Source organism: Haemaphysalis longicornis, unplaced genomic scaffold (genome assembly GCF_048455015.1).
Source record: "Haemaphysalis longicornis isolate Haplotype H1 unplaced genomic scaffold, Haemaphysalis longicornis Haplotype H1 scaffold_2, whole genome shotgun sequence".
Lineage (NCBI taxonomy): Eukaryota > Metazoa > Arthropoda > Arachnida > Ixodida > Ixodidae > Haemaphysalis > Haemaphysalis longicornis.
Window position 1 is genome coordinate 294,039,957 of NW_027526295.1, and position 12,970 is coordinate 294,052,926.

The window sequence follows — 12,970 nt, forward strand, 5'->3', positions numbered from 1 at the left end:
GTCAAGAAAGGGGTTCAATCAAATGAACACAAATTTAATTCACAAGTATGCTGAGAGTATAATTAGACGCACATAAAACCAAAGCAAAGCATAGAGCAGAAAATATGTTGACCGCGACAAAAATGAAATATAACACGGGAAATCATACACAGTCAAGAAAGCTAACATAGTGGTTCAAATAAACGGAACTAGATCAAAATACACATTGTGTTTTCATTTTCAATAGTCCAGCATATAAAATGTTACGCGGGAAATTATGCACAAAGTCTACACAGGTAACGGTTTAGGAATGACGCTAACAGGGAGATTTAAATCGACATTTTTGGCCAACGCATTTTCATAACTCGCCTGCAATCATTAGTGACGGCTAAGTTTAAGGTGTTGCTCCCGCCTTCGCATGTAATCAAGAAACTTCTTTAAACCTTTTATATAGAAATGAATCCGTGTCACAATGTATACAGAACCAACCAAATTTTCTGTCAAGGTCTCACTGTGCTGGTCGCAACCAACGCCGTTAAGGTGTTTGTTGTGAATAAGGGCTGCAGCACATCCATAACGCTTTCATGGTGGAGCTCCTTGTCGCTAAAGCAACCGGTAAAAACGTCCTAGAGATCGCTAATAAAATTTAAAAATGCACGGAAGGATTGAGAAGTCCCCCAAAATTACAAGAGGTAGTAAATACAGCGGCATCTTCCCCTGGCATGCAGGAAGCAGTAGTTGGTCCTGCAGACTTATTTTGGCACTTCGTTTTCAGTACACACTTACTGACCAAGTGCCCGCGACATAGTACGTTAATAAAATAAGAAAGCCCACTAACGACAGTACAAGCAACAACGTTAGGGGTATCTCAGAAGAAGGCTCTTAATATTTTCGCTCCAAATAGGAACGTAAAAAAATAAACTTTTTTCAGCCTATAGAATGTGCTCCCCGCCGCTTTTGCTTCACGCGCAGAGTCAAGAAGGACAAGGGAAAACATTCCTGGTGCCTGTCCGTCAACTTAATCCCTCGTTAACTCGAACTCATGCTATCTCAGAATATCTTCTCGAAACTTTTTCTAACCATGTGTTTACCTCCCATAGGCCATACGCATTTGCCCGCTTTATCTCGAAACGTTTTTTTTTTTGGAGGACCACGGATATATTGAAATACTGGCAGAGAGGACACAAGGCAAAGTCCGCTACAGGCAGCTGATAAGGTCCCCGTTCGAATGCTTACTCCCACTACGCACCGAACGCGGCCGTGTAGTGCAAGTTTAATTACGCGAACTACGCGTCCCCGTTACCGGAATGCTGTCTGGCGCGTACATCATTGAGATAGCTGTGGACGACGCAGCTGATCATGCGGAGGAGGAGGAGCCCCCAGAAGTGACTACGACGGCAGATACAACATACAAAACGGCCGATACAACATAGATGCTGCGTCTGCTTCGTAGCAAGGTAGAATGTAGCGGTGGCGACCACCAATTCATACGATGCATTGAGAAGCTCGAGTAGGCTTTCCTGATATGCAGATGCGAACGCGATACAGCCGAGCACAACACAGTTCTTTCTTCTGCAATAAAAAAAGTTTCTTTTTTCTGCGAATTATTTTGCCTTTATAACGAAATCTCCCCTGTGCAATAGAGCTTTTGTTAGAAGCACTAGAAGACCTAGCCACCAATTCCCTGCATTTGACTTAACTCGAAACTCCACGCTTATCTCGAAATTTTCAGCTAATTTTACGACTTTGAGTTAACGGGAGATTACTGTAGGTCATCAACGTTCTCAGAATACGCATCAAAACGTGAGAAAGTATTTGGGGGGGGGGCGGGGAGGGGGGTTAGATAAATGTTGGGTCGTGCTAGTTTAAAGTTTGATCAAGCGGAGTCATAACGGTCTGCGTCTACTTTCTAAATCTGAAGTATATTTAGCTGACCAAAGGGAAGGGTTTGATTCCCGGCCGCGGCAGCCGCTCTTGTGATGGAGGATAAAAGCGAAAAACGCTCGTGTCTTCGAGATTTCGGCGCATGCTAAAGATCCCCAAATGGTCAAAATTAATCCTGGGCCCTCCACTACCCCTTGCCTCATCGCCTGTGTAGCACGGGCTAGTTAAACCTCATGATCCAAACTAAATCAGCTGAGCAAGCGCAAAACACCGCAGCGAGCAAAGCAAATCTTGCCGCGCGCAGGTGCCGACGAGCGTCGGCTGTTCAGTTGTCGGAGACAGCAGCGCCGCCGCTATACCGGTTTTATTTTCTGCACGAAAGTCGACCTGGCGGAGCAATGGGAGAGGCCGCCGCTCGGGCAACTCTAAAACTTCTAGTACACTCTAGTAGCGGTGTGCGCGCGAATTCCAGGGATGTTTTAATGGCGCTCGCTACTCTTCGTGCTGCAAGCGGACACTCTGAATTTGATATCCGCTCAGTGCTTTGTTCTACACTCAAACGGGACCTATTCCCTTGTGGAAAATGGTTTATCGCTACTAAGGGAGACGGAGCGGCCTCGACTAAGCCAGCCCGCCTCTGCGACAGTCAACTTTAAGTTCATGCTTATGACAGGTTTGCCCCGTCCTCAGGCCAGAGGATTAATACACGTATTTCATATTATTTTACGAAAGGACTTGAAAGGACTTTCACAGACCCCTTTTATGGTATTTAAATATAGCACAACGTTTTAGCTTCTCGTTAAAATCCCTTTTGAATAAAGGCCATGATTTTATGTTTGCCTTTGTCCCCTGGCGCTACAGTGGATTACATAAGCTTTCAATTCATTCTAGAGTATTTTAGGAGCTGTAATAGCTCTAAATTAGCATCCTTCTGCATAATTTCCGTTCAAAGACTGTTGAATGTGAAATTATGCCTTCTGTCCTGTGCATGTGGGAATAATGAAAATGCTGGGTACTGTGCTTACAATAAAACGTGCATTTATTAACTGAAGCTCTACAATCTTTAAAACATCAGTATATTTTCTAATACAGCAAAACAATTTTGCCTGCATTATAAGGTAAAAAAATGGAGGCGCCATGGTCCTCAAAGGCGTAGAACTTTTTTGGAGAGGGGCTTGTGTGCCAACCTTACCAGACGTTGCACAGTGGCACTCACATTTCCTGCCCAGTTAGCTAGTAGTGATCGAAGCAGCTTTTTTGAAAAAACGTCACAGAGGTGGTTCGTGTGCTGAGGGCTGCTCGAACCGCACCGTAGTGCAGGGCAGGTAACATAATGTGGCAGGTCTGAGTGAAAAAGTTTACACAGATTTCCACTTCTTCGAACTTCAGTGTCTTTCATCACTTCACTGACGAAGTCACATGTGAGTTTGCAAATTTTCACGATCTCCATGTTAGGATACCGAAGTTGTCCGTTATCAATTTTCTTTACTAAATCGTAGATGCTGCCACACGGTTTCGGCTCTTGCAGGAGAACCTTGCATGATTCACAGGGCAACTGCAAATGATAAATTCAAGCCAAGTAAAATTTGCATCAAAAGTACTATGCAACGAAGTATGTAGGCTCCTTTGCTTACTTCGCTTAGCTAAAGAAAAATACAGTCGAACACGGATATATCGAACACGAGTATATCGAATTATTGTCTATATCGAACTCATAAATTATCCCCTTGAAAATTCTGTGTAAAAGTATAGGAATTCGTACGTTTATATCGAACCGTATTTTTCCCGACATTGGGTATATCGAACGCCGCGCGAGTTGGAAGGTGCTCTTCGGCGGTCGCTGCACTCCCGATTGAGGTTGAGGAGGATGTGGAGGAATGCGCGGGCATGGCGAAGACTGGCTCGCGTAACTAATCCCCCCTACCGGAACGAATTTGCTTGCCCAGTCGGGCCCCGCTACCGGCCGCCGTAGCGTTAGCGGATGGAGCCCGGTATGCTAAATCTCTCTAGGCACACAAGCCCGAACGCTCGGAAAATATGACAGTGTGAGGTAGGGATGCCCCGACTGCGCACGTCCTTTTTTTTTTCGGCTGCGTACGTTCCCCGGCTTGCCGAAAAAGAGTTTTTCTTTCTCTCTCTCTGGGTCTGTCTTCCCCCGATGTCGTCCCGGGAAAGGGAAGAGGGAACGAAGCAACGAAGGCGCCGGCGGCCTCCTCCTTCTTTTGCATTTTGCTGCTGTTGCTGCTGTTTGGCGAGTTGTCCCGCACCTTTCGAAGATCACTGTTTCTCTCGGAGATGACCATCGCGACCGCTTTGTTGGAGTCCGTTCAGAGAGCCTTGGAATCGTTACCTTCAAAGTTCTTGTGGTACGTGCGCGCTGTTCTTCTTTTGCGTGCGTGTTGTGCATGGTGTGCGAAGGCACAGCGTGCTGCTGGAATTTTCTAGTTGTGCAGCCTCGAGAAGATCGAGACCAGCGTCTTTAATTTCATTTCCAGGACGAATTAAGCAGGCCAAGATGAGCGATCTTTTTTTTCGCGGAAATAAAGTGTCCTGTTGCGTCGTGAGTGCGGAATTAGTTGTCATTCTTGAATGCGACGATCGGTAAGTGATCGTCCGCCATAGGTGATGTCTCAGAGCCCATATTTTTTATATCGAATTTTTCATATATCGAACTAATTCGCGATCCCCTTGGAGTTCGATATATCCGTGTTCGACTGTATTATCAAAATTTCGTAACGGTGGGCAATGGAACATCCTGCGGCAAAATGAGTGGCATACACGTATATCTGGTGTGGACCCTTAGAGTGGTCGCACACCGGCGGGGCGGGACCCACGTCCTGATTCGGGCCGGAACCCTGGCTCCGGGCTGACCTGAGTTTTTCCTCACTCGAGGTCAGCCTGGAACCCTGCCCTTGGTTTTTAGTGGCGAAAGGGAGGGCAAAAAGAAAAAAATATGAGAAAGAGGGAGAACTGCTGGTTTATATATTATGGTTAATATTCGAGGAAGGCGAAAGTGAAGTGAACATTGTTTACGACTGGCTGACGCGCTAGCGCCGCGTTCGAAAGAATGCAGTAAATAGTGCAAAGCTTAAAAATAACCGTCCTTACCTTCTCCTCACATGCACGCGCGATGTATCCGGCCAGGTATGCTAGGGGTGCTACTTCGAGGTCATCCGGCACAGCAAGCGAAACATTTAAGACTTCCAGCGCATAGGAAAGCCGCATAGCACCGATGATGACGGCAAGTGGCACGGCCGCGATGTTGCCTTCTCGGGCTTTGAGTTTTAGAGGTGCATTTGTTTCGGAGCTATGGGAAGCGTTTCCACTCTTAGCAGCTTGGAGGATTCCAACGTGGGGAAAAAGGGCGTAGGTTACATGGGTGTGCTCTCCAACGGGCACCAAATATACCATTAACAGCTTTTGGGCTGTGAAGACCGCGGTTCTTGCATCAACTCTATCGTTGCATCCGTTAAACTGTCGAAAGCAACTGAAGAGCGACTCCACGGGGTCGCTGTTCAAGGCACGGGTCAAGACGTAGCGAAAGCAGGAAAAAAGTTTGTTTGATACCTAAGTCAATACACATATACGTAACTGCGATAAAAATATAATGGTGAAAAATGGAAAACCTACTTGTTGCCTAATAGATGTTGAATCAATGCCACAGTTGACCTCGTGGTCATTATTGTTGCCTCGCATGTTTCTTTCGTCATTTTCTTTTTTGTTTTGCCACCAGAAAGCTGTATCTCCTCGATGTACGTGACGAAGTCTACTTCAAGCCACGAAAGACGGTCGTCGTCAATCAAGTAGAATGGTTCTTTACTTTGACCGCGCGGCTTCACAGCGCCAATATTGTGAAGGTCATACCACTTCGACACCATTTTCATGAATGTGATGGTGGGCAAACAGTCCTGAAATTCTATCGCATCAGGGTGGCATTGCGGGTTTTCTTGTAGGAACTCAAGCGTTGCTATTACGACTGGGAAGAAAACTTGCGTAGCCCTTGACACTTTCATCTTTTCTAGGTTGTTCGGTTCAACGTATGACTGTGTTAGGAACCTCACTGGCTTTACGAGTAGCTGTGACTGAATGCTGAGTAGCTTCTTCAAGTACAGTCCACCTTGAATTAGATCATCTCCGTCCATCATCTCCGTCCAACACCGTTGGAAATAATAAAATTCAAATTCAAATTCAAATTCAAATCTCTCTTTCCATAAGATAATTTCTGAGATTCTTGATGAGGTCATTCGGATCAAAAGACAAAAAAGAGGATCACCTTGTCTGAATGGATGTGGCACTACATGCACAAACGTTCCGTCCTCGGAAAGGCTCTTGAAGAGCGCAACATTTGACTGGTGATTGTCGGTAACAATCCTTGTCACACGGAAACCCACATCTTCGACTGCCTTCATGATATTCATTGTCATAGAACGAAGTTGCTCACTTCTGAGGCGCCGGGTAAAGAAGTACCCAACAGCTATTACATAGTGTTACGATCGGCGTATTGACATTACGACGCCCGTCTGCAATGCTATCGGGTTCAGTCACAAACGCTTCCGTCGGCCCATTATCGCAAGTTTTCCTCTCCCCTACCCTCATCGATGGGGAGCGACCCGGCTTTGTATGCGATGACGCGGCGGAGAGGGACGCTTCTGGTGGACACAAGGCGCTTTCCGCGGTTTCCCGCCGGCGAGGCAGGGAAGCAGGGAGGGATTTACAAAGACGTGCAGCATTGCTTTTCCGGCGGCAATCGTCAGCGGGGGACTGCTTTGTTGTGGTCCGAGACGCTGCTATTCAACGAGTACTCCACGCCGGATTATCGACCGGGTCCGGGCGTCCTCCCGGCGCTTCAACCATTGCATCATCAAGAGTCAACTGAACATTAACCTGTGCAAAGTGCCATCTCTTTGTGAGTGTGTGGACGTCAGCTGAGGCGCCCCTGATTGGACCATACGGACGTCAGTCGAGGAAAGGGGGAAACGGGGCGGACCCAACCTGGTTATTTAATCTCGTGCGCGCAGGAGCGCAGAACCCTGTTCACTCAGTCAAACGCCATGTAGATATCTGTACATAAAGTTTCTTTCGTCGCCCTACAAGCCCCAATGTTTGCCCCAACTCCGGATCAACGTACGCCACCACCGGTCACGCTACCAGATCCGCAACACTGGTTGGCAGCAAGTGGGATCGTCTCCACCACGGCGAGATCATCTCCACTGCGGACGGGATCGTCTCCATGAGGCATGGGTCGACTCCAAGCATCGGAACCGACTTCACGGAGGCATGACTGCAAAGTTTGGTGAGTGCGAGGCCATTCTGTCTGAGGGATTACCAGGCTCTGCTTACAAAGTGTAGCGAGGGAGGTAAAGTGTATTACTCTTTTGACGCGAGGTTTCTTTGGTGCGTCGGGGTAAAGGATTTTTTGCAGTAACAGTTGGCAGCACTCGATACAGACATGAACCTGAAGTCGCTACGAAAGCCAGAACTCCTAGAGTTGGCAAAAATGTTGGGGTTAAGCTTAGGCGATGAGAAAAAGCCAGAAATCATCGAGGCTATCGAAGCAGTGGGGGCAGACGACGATGAGCTCTCAGAGGGCGTGGAGCTTATGAAAGAACGGGAGCAAGATGAGAGAAAGAAAGCAGAAGCAGAAGCGGAAGCACAGCGTCGTGCAGATGAGCTAGAGATGAAGCGGCTCGAACTTGAAATACTGAAAGCCAGAACTGGTAGTGGTGTTGGCGAGGCCTCTAGGGGGGGAGGAGTAAAGCTGTCGTTCAAAATGAAGGACCTCATGCAACGGTTTAAGGTGGGAGAGGACATGGGTTTATTTTTGGTAAATTTTGAACGCACATGCGAGAAAGTGGATTTCTCTAGAGACACTTGGCCGCAACGCCTACTGACTTTGTTGCCGTGTGAAGCCGCCGAGGTGGTAGCCCGCTTGACTAGACAAGAGGCAGAAGATTACAGCAAAGTAAAAGCGTGTCTTCTAAAGAAGTACAGGTTGTCAGTTGAGGCCGACAGGCAGCGGTTTCGGGAAGGTGGAAGAGGGAGAAATGAGTCATACTCGGAGTTCGCGTATAAATTGATGGCGAATTTCAAGGAGTGGCTAAAGGGGGAGGGCGCGTTTGGCGACCACGATAAAGTTGTACAACGCCTAGGTTTGGAGCAGTTCTACCGCCGGATCCCCGCAAGCATGCGTAGCTGGGTAATGGACAAATCAGATGTCACAACGGTGACACGAGCCGCCGAGCTCGCTGACGAGTTCTGGTCGCGTCATGCTGGAGAAATAAGGGAGGGTCCGAAGCGGGAGTTGAAACCCAAATAACAAAAAGACAGCGTTTCCCGAGATGCCGAGGGCGCTAGAGAGAAAGATTTGAAGCACCGTGACGATGAGAAAGCGGAGACAAAAGACGACCAGGCGAAGCATCAGAAAAAGGTTTTCGAAAAGCGACAACCACTGACTTGCTTCAACTGTCGCCAGCCGGGCCACGTGGCCGCCGGGTGTAGGAATCCCAGGGTAGCTTTTCTGTCGGCAGGTGAAGGCGATGTGAATATGAAGCTGCTGGAACCGTACATTCGGGAGATGACGGTGAACGGCAAATGCTGCCGGGTACTCCGAGATTCCGCGGCGACGATGGATGGAGTACATCCATCTTACGTGACCCCAGAGCAGTTCTCAGGCGAGTGCGCCTGGATCAAGCAGGCGGTTGAGGCAAACAGCGTGTGTCTTCCAATCGCGCGAATTTGTATCGAGGGCCCCTTCGGGATACTTGACACCGAGGCCGCGGTGTCGCCTAGTTTGCCGCCCGAATATCCGTACCTGTTTTCTAACCGGTCTGAGGAATTGTTGCGGCAAAAGGGTTTGAACTTCGGGGTAGTTGTCCAAGCGCTGACCCGCTCAAAAGCTCGGGATTTGGCGGCGATAGCGCCCAGTTCAAACGGGGTGGCACCCAGCAGTCAGTGCATAGGTGAGAGCAGCACTCTAAGCGTAAAGGCGCCCCTGCCGGCCACGGTAGTTGAGGTGACATCGCAAGGCTCTAAACTCGAGGAACAGCCTAGAGACGAGGATGAATTTTCCGACTTCTTAGGTAAGGTGTTTGTCCCACCCACTTCCGAGAGTTTGCAAGAGCGGCTTGAGCCCGTAGTCGCTCAGACTAGAAGCGAGCCGTTTGCGTCGACAGATCGCGAAACGCGAGCTAACTTCGTAGCCGCGTCGGAAAGTAGCGAGAAGGCGGCGTCGACAGATCGCGAAGCGCGCGCTAACTGCGTAGCTGCGCCAGAAAGTAGCGAGTCGGCCGCGTCGGCAGATCGCGAAGCGCGACCTAAGTCCGTAGGCGCGCAGAGAAGTAACGAGTCAACTGCGTCGGCGGATAGCAGAGCGCGAACCGAACCAGTAGCCGCGCAGGTAGGACCGGGCAGCCAGAACATGCCATACAAGTTTGACTGCAAGTCGCCTGGGATCGGCGCATTGCCGCTCGAATGCGCCGCGATACCCAAAAGAAGGAAAAGGAGGCGGCCGAAAAACAGTCAGCGTGAGAAGGCAAAGAAAGATCGTGAACCCTTTCACTTTGCAGCGTTCAAGGCTAAGATGGCCAGAAGCAGCAGAACTAAACGGAAACTCAGACGTCCGAGGAAACAAAGAGGCCGCTCCCTAGCCGTGACGAAGGCCGAGGGGCACTATGCCAGAAAGGGCAGAAGGGGGTGACTGGGTTCCGCAGGAATTCTCGGAGAGCGAGGGAGAGGACGTTTCGGGGAGAGTGCGTTCCCTGCCGACGCGTTCGTCATGGTCGGGCGTCCCATTCTTCTCTGGGTTCCCATCACTTCCGTACTCTCCGCTCGCGTTGCGCCTATTTTCCCCTCAGTGTCAAAGACCTCCCCCGTACACTGTTGGGTGTACTTTGCAAAAGATGAGCAGAGCCGGTCGGCCTAAGAGGCAGCAACGTTTCGGCAGGCTACACGCGGAAATGTTCGTTTTGACGAGGTCTTAGGATTTTTCCAAGGATTCAGACGAATCCACGTGCGCGTGCGTAACTGCGTACTTTACTCATTTTGTTTTGTCATTCAAGTGTTTCCGTAAGAGGAGGAAGTTAAGCCTGTGTTTCGTTTGGTTACCAGTGTGTCAATCGTCGTGCTTTAACGCCGCGTAGTTAGACTTTTGCTTGGAGTTGTAGAAGTTGTTATTGTTAGTGATCGAGGCATGGGGGTGGTATTGTGCCAGAAAGGGGAGACGGGTGACGAGCACCCCGTGCTTTACGCCAGCCGTAAGCTGACAGTACGCGAGGAGGCATACAGCGCCTCTGAAAAGGAATGCGCGTGCCTCGTGTGGGCAGTTCAAAAGCTAGCTTGCTACATCGCCGGCTCGCATTTTGTTATTGAAACTGACCACTGTCCCCTCACATGGTTGCAGACAATGTCCGCTAAGAACAGCCGCCTCCTGCTCTGGAGCCTCGCTTTGCAGCAGTACTCATTTGAGGTCCGTTACAAAAAGGGGAAGCTCAATGGCAACACTGACGGCCTAAGCCGCTGCCGTTAGTGTAGAGATGACCTCGAGGAATATGGTTTCCTATTTTTTTTCCTGAACTATGTTTTTATTACCAATATTGAATTCTGCGGTTGGTGTCATTGTGAGTTCCTTTGTTGATGCGTTTTGCATACCAGATTTATTTTTATTCAGTTCATATTCTCGTGTTGAGTGTTGCCACATTAGATGGGTTTTAGTCAGTATGTTTGTTTGAATTTAGAAGCAGCCTGGTGGTCTTTCAGGGAATTGTCCTTGCACCCGCTTGCTTTGGAGCTGTGTTTTTTGTGTTTCTCGGAACCTGCGAGGGCACGTGAGAGAGCCATGAAGCCCTTCGCGACAGGGAAAGCCAGGAGTGTTCCCGCAAGTGTCTGTGCCGTGATTCTGACCGTTTCATCGTGTTAAGACAATGGGTTACCCTCTGGGAGGACTGATTCAGGTGTTTGTGTGCCGTCCCGAAGTCTCTACCTGGGACAAAACTCCCTCCTACACGGGCGGGAAACCAATGTCGTCGGGAGCTTCCCGCCGGCCGGAGATGCTGTTACGATCGGCGTATTGACATTACGACGCCCGTCTGCAATGCTATCGGGTTCAGTCACCCAACGCTTCCGTCGGCCCATTATCGCAAGTTTTCCTCTCCCCTACCCTCATCGATGGGGAGCGACCCGGCTTTGTATGCGATGACGCGGCGGAGAGGGACGCTTCTGCTGGACACAAGGCGCTTTCCGCGGCTTCCCGCCGGCGAAGCAGGGAGGCAGGGAGGGATTTACAAAGACGTGCAGCATTGCTTTTCCGGCGGCAATCGTCAGCGGGGGACTGCTTTGTTGTGGTCCGAGACGCTGCTATTCAACGAGTACTCCACGCCGGATTATCGACCGGGTCCGGGCGTCCTCCCGGCGCTTCAACCATTGCATCATCAGGAGTCAACTGAACATTAACCTGTGCAAAGTGCCATCTCTTTGTGAGTGTGTGGACGTCAGCTGAGGCGCCCCTGATTGGACCATACGGACGTCAGTCGAGGAAAGGGGGAAACGGGGCGGACCCAACCTGGTTATTTAATCTCGTGCGCGCAGGAGCGCGAAACCCTGTTCACTCAGTCAAGCGCCATGTAGATATCTGTACAGAAAGTTTCTTTCGTCGCCCTACTAGCCCCAATGTTTGCCCCAACTCCGGATCAACGTACGCCACCACCGGTCACGCTACGAGATCCGCAACAATAGGCAGTTGATAGCCCTCGCAGGACGAAGCACAATAACCTGTTCGCCGCTTCAGGTGTTGCACATGATTGCTGTTCAGGACCCATGTCAACGAGGCCGAAAAGCTTATCAAGTTGGCGATCGTACATAACTTTCTGCTGTATCGCCATTTCATCTATGATTAGGGAGCAGAAGATTTCTTGTTCGACTTGTAGCACTTGAAACTCTGCGCGTAGGCGTTCTGTTATTAGTGATGTGACGCCTATTTCGCCTGTTGAGTGCCCGATGTACTTCTGTAGTGTGGCACGACAACGCAACTTGAACAGGCCTCTTGTTCTCACATACTCGTAACCTTTGTTGGAGCACGCTTTCCGGAGCACGCACTCCCTCAGAATTGATTCACTGTACGCTGGCTTCTTGGAAGCGCAATTGGACACTTGATTCTTGATAAATTCGGCGGTTTTATGGCCTTCATCTGCGGCTACTAGTACACGCATAAAACAGGCGATTTCTCGGTTGCTTTCGAAAGCTTGAAGCCGTTCACGAACCGTATCGTGCTGGCTTTGGAGTGTCTGCAGTGATTGATTGAGACGGGAAATTTTCCGCTGCAGGCGGTTCGTCGTTTTCTTCGCATCCTCTATCACCCGCTTAAGGTCAAGGTCTGTTTGAGACATTTTATCTGTACATGAACTGGTTTGGCACATACTATCAGCAGGCAATACACAGTCACACGTTCCCCCCGAAGACCCGTTTGGTGCAACATGTTCTTGATCTCCGAAGAGATTAGGCTCGACATCTTCATGCATGCTTTCATCTGGGCCATTTCGTGCACTATTTTTCGCGCAAACTGATGAACCGCCATCTGCTACTTCTTTTCGAGGCCACTTTCTTATCCTTGGAGCGCTTGGCTTTTGCATATAGGACGGGTAATTGGGGAACACCGTCGGGTTAGCAGGTGGCAGGAGCATTCGCAGTTTGGTGCATTTCTTATAGTCATTTTCGGTGAAGTGAAGGGAGCAAACCGAAGAGTGGTCACTGGGTACCCACCTCGTTTCTTTTCCGCCAGATCCCTGCCGGGAGATGTTGGTGAGCCACGCTTGTCGTCGTTCAGCGCTTGATGGAAATTCATGGTAGCTCCAACCGGGATTTTTCCTTGCGTTCGACGTGCACCGTGGAACACAGCAGTTTTTTGGCATACTAACTGGCCACTCTAACTACCTAGCTGGACTGTGAGGCAGATCGCATCAAGCTGAACACGACTATATTTGTTGGGAGAATGTAACCTCATTCCGCGGCGCGAAATTGGAGCGAAAATGCCGCGTTTACCATAGCGCGCCTCTTCGGTGTGTCCCTAGAGTTCCTGTATATGCTCCCGTGTCCCCTACTACTAGCGCCCCCCATG

General features: G+C 49.6%; 1 pseudogene; it reads right to left on the reverse strand.

Moving 5' to 3' along the window:
• Positions 1 to 3,007: 3,007 nt before the first annotated feature.
• LOC144168678 (uncharacterized) lies at positions 3,008 to 12,697 on the reverse strand (annotated as a pseudogene).
• Between the last annotated feature and the right edge of the window lie 273 nt (positions 12,698 to 12,970).